The sequence below is a fragment of the Mandrillus leucophaeus genome, unplaced genomic scaffold, assembly GCF_000951045.1.
Source record: "Mandrillus leucophaeus isolate KB7577 unplaced genomic scaffold, Mleu.le_1.0 Scaffold246, whole genome shotgun sequence".
Lineage (NCBI taxonomy): Eukaryota > Metazoa > Chordata > Mammalia > Primates > Cercopithecidae > Mandrillus > Mandrillus leucophaeus.
In genome coordinates, this window is record NW_012102543.1 from 2,171,742 (window position 1) to 2,178,703 (window position 6,962).

Here is a 6,962-nt window from a genome sequence, read left to right on the forward strand (position 1 = left end):
GGGCATTTTAGTAATATTAAATCTGCTCATCCATGAACATGGAATGGCTTTCCATTTATTTGGGTCTCTTAATTTCTTTCCACAGTGGTTTGTGGTTTATAGAGTATAAGTTTTATACTCCTTTTGTGAAATTTATTTCCCATAAAAGAATGAAGTATTTCATTCTTTTTGATGCTATTATAAATGGCACTGTATTCTTAATTTTGTTTGGGGAATGGTAAATGCAAGTGCATAAACATACAATTGTTTTTTATGTTGACCTTATATCCTGCAATCTTGCAGAACTTATTTATTAGTTCTAGTAACTTTTAAGTGGATTATTGAGGATTTTCTCTATATAAGATCATGTCATCTGCAAATAGAGATGGTTTATTTCTTCGTTTCCAGTATGGATGTCATTTACATCTTCTACATGCCTGATTGCCCTGTATACAACCTTTAGGACAATGTTGAACAGAAGTGAAAAAATCCTTGTTTTCTTCCTCATCTTAGGAAAAAAAAAAAAAAAATTCAGTGTTTCATCATTGAGTAAGATATTAGCTGTTAGATTTACCAAGCTCCTCACTCCACTATGCCAAAAGTCCCACGTCCAACACAACTGGCTATTTTCAGCCCTTTGTATCACCATATGAATTTTAGGATTAGTTTGTCAATTTCTACAGAAAAGGTAGTTAAAAGGGATTTTGATAGGGATTGTGTTGAATTCATAGGTCAATTAGATGAGTATTGTTATCTTAACAACATTCAAAAGCATGCAGCATATTCTAAGGTAGACATCTATGCATTTTTCTCAGCTTTGGACCTCCAGAGAGCCTCTAAATCCTTGCACCATAAATTATACTCTAGTAAACATCTTTATAAATAATTATGTCTCCTATGAATTCAGGTGAGAAATTTTTTGGAAAATCTAACCAGGTCTAGAATGGCTGTACATATGATATGAATATATTTACTTTTGCCAAACAGTGCTGGACTGCTCTGCAAAATGGCTATTCCAGTCTACTTCATGAAGCAGTTCATGAATGTTTTCTGTATTCCCCAAATCTACGCCAATAATTGTAATTATCAAGCTTTCTAATCTTTGACACTCTGATATGTGTAAAACAATATCTTGTTGTGTTTTAATTTTTCTGTGTCTGATAATCAATGAACTTGAGCATCCTTTCATATGTTTGGCAGCCTTTTGAGTTTTCCTGTCTATAACTCACGAGCTCATGACCTTTGTCCATTTTTCTATTGGAGTTTCTGTCGTTTCCTAATGATTTGGGAAGTTTGTTATATATTCTAAATTCTTGCTACTCAACTGGGAGTTTTTTATAAATGTAGAATCCATGGCTCCCTTCCAGACCCATTGAATCAGATCAGGAGGACAACAAAATCTTCAAATGCCTGTTGAAGTTTGAGAACCATTGTTCTAGATATCAATCTCCTTTTCAGTTTTCAACATTGCAAACACCTTCTTTCATTCTATCAAAAGGTGCTCATGCTTTATTTTGTTAAAAAGGAATAATTATGATTTGAACAAATATAATTTTTGTTTTAAGGTTTATGCTTAGTTCAAAACAATATTATCTATATTTTCCCTATCAGCTACATGGTTTAACCTTTTATATTTAGTTCTTTCATATTAAACTTTTTAATATTTAGTTATTTTCGTTCATTTATTTTTAATATTTAGTTCTTTATATTTTATACTTAGTGCTTTTATTTTTATTTTTTATTTTTGAGACGCAGTTTTGCGCTTGTTGCCCATGCTGGAGTGCAATGATGCAATCTCAGCTCACTGCAACCTCCACCCCCTGGATTCAAGTGATTCTCCTGCCTCAGCCTCCTGAATAGCTGGGATTACAGGCACCCACCACCACACCCAGCTAATTTTTGTATTTTTAGTAGAGATAGCGTTTCACCATGTTGGCCAGGCTGGTCTCAAACTCCTTACCTCAGGTGATCCACTCCCCTCAGTTTCCCAAAGTGCTGGGATTACAGGCATGAGCCACCACACCCGGCCTATTTAGCTCTTTTATCCATTTTGAATCTGTATTTGTATGTCATGTTAGGTAAGCAACTAATTGTGTTTTTCACCATGTGGGGTCATTTTTCCCAGCACCATTTGTCAGAAAAACTAATGAGTCCTCCTTAATTTGTATTATCCCAGTTATCTTATAGTAATTTCTCAAATATATATTTGAATCTTTCTTTCTGAGCTTTTTCTTCTGTTCCATCAGCCCATTTGACTATTCTTATACCATTATCACACTGTTTTTGTTTTGTTTTGATTATAGCTCTGTGATGTACTTTATATTTGATAGGACAGGTGCCCCTCTTTACACTGACTTATTAAAATTTTCTTAGCTGTTTTTAGACTGAGTTTTTTTCATATAAATGTTAACATAAAGGTTAACACAAAATCCTCGAAAAGTTCAAATTGGATCTCTGTTGTCAGACCATTAAATGTTTTGATAATTGGAGTGAGGAGATAATGACATGTTCATAAAACGATGTTGTCCCATCCTAGAACACAGAATGTCTCTCCATTGATCAGATCTTTTTCATATTCTTGATAGAGGACTTGGTATTCTTGGTTAATTCTTAGATTCATTTTTTTTTTTTTTGATGCTATGGTGAATAGTGTGTTATTATTGTTCTATTTTCTAGTTAATCATTGCTGATATAAAGAAGTGGCATTTTAAAATTGATCTTTAGTCCAGCAAGCTTGCTGTGGTGGTTTTTAAAAAGGTCCACATATTCTTTGGTCCTCCTCCCTTCAAGGAGTAGAGGCTATTCCTCTCCCCTTGAGTATGGGTGCAGTGACTTATGTCTAACAAATAGAATATGCTGGTGAAAGTGATGATGTCTGACTTCTGAACTAGGTCATAAAATGTATTCATTTCCTCTTATTCTCTTGCTTTGGGCAGAGTTATGGCAGGACAATATGTCCTGCCACATTGTGAGGACACTCAAGTAGCCTTATAGAGTGGTCCATACGGTGAGGAACTGAGGTCTCTTGCCAAAAGTCATGTGAGTGAGTCATCTTGGAAGTAAACCCTCCAGCTCCAAGTAAGTTGTCAGATAACTGTACCCCCCAGAAAATATATTGACTGCAACTTCATGAGAGCCCCTCAATCAGAACCATCCATCTAAGTTGCCCATGACTATATATTATAAGATTCCATTCACATGAAATATCCAGAATAGGCAAATCTATAGAGGAAATAGATAGCGGCTGCTTAGGGGGAAAGGGATAAGGAGATAATAGGGAAAGGATTTGGGATCTTGGTTTGTTTTGAAGTGATGAAAATATTTTAGAGCTTACTCTGGTGATGATGGCTGCACATATCTGTGAGTATACTACCATCCATTGAATCATAATACTTTTTAAATGGGTGAATTGTATAGTATGTGAATAATATTGAAGAAAAGGAAGGAAGGGAGGGAGGGAGGGAAGGAGGGAGTGAGGGAGGGAGGGAGGGAGGAGGGAAAGAGGGAGGGAGGGAGGGAAGGAGGGAAGGAGGGGAGGAGGAAGGAGGGAGGGAGGAAATCACAGAGACTAGTACATCAATTCATTTCATACCATGGGAAAAGGCAGTGTTTTCTAGGTCCCCCAAAACACTCCAGAATCTTGTTATTCTCAATTCTAGACCAATGAGGCCAACTTTCTTTATATTTACTGAGACTTGCGAGTGACCCTTCATAGGACAAACAGAGCAATTTCTCTGAATTCAGTAAAACCACACCTAGCTATACTTACCAAGTGTAAATTACAAAGAAAAGTTTAAAGGAAACTACGTCAATTTTATATAAAACAAAACTTTTACTATGTAAATATAAGGGAGAAATAAAGATTCATACACTATTCCCTTACTTTTCCTGCTTTGTGTATAACACTGTTAACAGAAACTGCCTATACAGATCCCATTTGGGAGCAGAGTCAACATCTGTATGTATGTAATATTGGCCACAACAACCTAAATGATTTCCAAGGTAATAATTCATTTCCCTTGTAAGCGCCGTTAAAAATTGTGTTGCTTTAAAAAATAAACCAAGCTCCTTTTGTGTTAGATTCCCCAGAGGACTCTAGTTTCATTTTGAAGCCAGCCTCACACATGAAAGCCTCAATCTAGGAAGGCTGACTGCTCAGTTCAGGGTGCTAAACTATACTGTCGTACTGTATTTAAGATGTTTAAAGTAAATTAACTCAGAGTTGCTTCAAAGTGTGAGCTCATCTATAAATACGGCACAACAAATCAGATTTGTCTCCCATAAGTGGTTTTAACAGCTGCCTTTTCACCCTCTCTCCTCCCCCTCCCCCATGCTTGTTACCTCTTTACAAAATTGCACCTCCTTCAGAGCCAGGATTTTCCCTTTCTCTCGTGCACTTCCCCCAGCCCCCAGCACCTGTGAGGGATCTCCATGTGGGGGAGACAGACACGGATCTCACCCAGCTGAGTAGACAATCAGTGTGGCTGCTGGGAGATCTACACTTCAAAGCTCAGCCATTCTGAGTTTCTCACTCGGAATCTTTTTTACTCTTTTTCAACACATAGTTATGCCAGTCCTAGCTACCTGATTTCCTAGCCAATGCGAAACTAGAAGTAGCTAACTGGTTGTTGGAGGTAAGCCCCTGGCAGATGTGATGAGTATCAGATAACAGAAAGGGAAAAGAGAGAAAACCCTGAATTTGAAAATCACAGCAATCCCTTAACGCAGGTGCAAAGCAACTTCTATCTCAATAGCCATTTGCGGGTTTTCTGTTCTATAGAAACCGAATTCCAGTCTTGGGTCATGGTCCTTTGAAAGATTGTATTATGCTCAAGATATTCTATTTCAAAGAGCAGAGATATATACATCATAACATTATATACTTCTATATGTTTGAAATTTTACATTCGAAAAGGTAAAAATATTTTAAAATATTGGCATTTAGAGAAGACAACTGTGCTATGTAACAGTTAAACTTTTAAACAGCCCGCTCCTGGTTACTCTGAATTATCAAAGGTGAACCTGATATTGAAAACAGCTACAGAGCACAGAATAATTTGCAAACATTAGTGATTCTCGCATAGTGATATTCAGCACAATTCCAGAATTCCTTGCTTAAACAAATATTGAATACCTAGGATGTGCTGGGTGCTATGTTAGGTCATGTGAGGAAACAAAAATAAGACATGGTACCTGTTCTCAAAGAGCCTGAGCCTAGTGGGTGAGATGTCTAGATTATTAAATAATTACCCCACATTATGGTGCCATCATAAAGGACTCCAGAGCCACAAAGAAAGAAGCACATTATTCTTAGAAGATGTAACTTTTGAGATGTGTCTTATTGGGTTTTGCAGTTGTTGTTTGTCTGTTTTGAGATGGAGTCTCACTCTGTCTCCCAGGCTGGAGTGCAGTGGCGTGATCTCAGCTCACTGCAACCTTCGCTTCCCAGGTTCAAGTGATTCTCTCTTGCCTCAGCCTCCCAAGTAGCTAGGACTACAGGTGTGTGCCACCACACCCGGCAAATTTTGTATTTTTAGTAGAGATGAGGTTTCACCATGTTGGCCAAGCTGATCTTGAACTCCTGACCTCAAGTGATCTGCCCACCTCGGTTATGGGGGTTTTAAGAGTGATCATAAACCTCACTCTTACTGCCTTGGGAGAAACCAAGAAAGAAATACAATGCAGATTAAAACAGTGCATGCATGTGAACCTGGATTCAAAGATAAGCCTTGGGCCAAGGGGCAAAAAAAAAAAAAAAAAGAAGTCTTTCTCACATTTCTCTTGTCATCTAGACCTGAGGAACTACACACATATGAAGGCCATGAGGAAACCAGCTGTGCAGGGCAGACTTTTACCCAGTCAGTGGCAGGCAGGAGTGTGGATAGATAGAGCCTAAGAACAGGAGAGAGGGGGAGACCATGTATGGGAGACGTGTGAGCATGTTGGCCCCACCTGATAGAGATGCACGAATGTGGGAGGGGGTGTCAGACTTCTCCAGCTCTCCAGTGAAAGAAGTCATACCTCTTTCCGTAAGGGGATGAAGCCGAGAGAAAGATCAGAAGTGTTTCTGCAATACTATTCCCAATTGGTGAATATAGTAGGAGTGGCCTCCCCTCTACCCACACAGAAGCAGCAGTGATAAGCATCCCATGCCAATAGGTCTTGAAGGATAAAAAGAGATTCAACAGGTAGATGAGAGGAATCATTCCATATAAAGGGAAAGGCAAGGCAAAATAGGAAGGTTTCACTGTACAAAGTGCCTTGGGAAAAAGGTGAGAATAGAGTCTCTTGACATTTATCAAGAATTTCTAACTAAAGGTGGTTGATACCCCTAAATAAATATATTTCTATTCCTCCAAGTCTAGATCTAAAAACAGCATAGAAGGGCTCTACTCCACGAGTTTGTAGTTTTCTTATTTGGGGATCACTAAGGCTTTCGAATCTGTGGGTTAATGTCTTTCAGTTATAATCCCCTTAAATATTGCTTCTATCCATTCCCCCTTCCTGCTCTCTCTAAGACTCTAGACTCTAGTTATCCCACGTCTCTTACACTGTTATTGTTTACTTTTCCATTTTTTCTCTACATTGGTTTTGAATATTTTCTAATAAGCTTTTAGTTACTTAGTAAAACTACATGCACAATCTGTCATTAAACAAATTTACTGAATGCTTATTTTTAGTTATACTTTTAGAAGGTCCATTTGGGGAGTCTCTGAGCCTTTTAGATATTATACTTTTCTAGAAGGTCTATTTGGGGAGTCTCTGAGCCTACTCTGACTCAAGAGACTACCCAAAGAAAAAAAAATGAATTGGAAAAAAAAAGAATATCCATTTGATTCTTATTTTTATAGAGTCCATTCTAAATATCTGGTGAAATTGTCTATTCTGTCATCTGTTTTGTGCATCTTTTTTCTATTTTCTTGAATATATTAATCATAGTTATTTAGAAGCTCTTATCTGTTAACGACAATATCTGTACCATC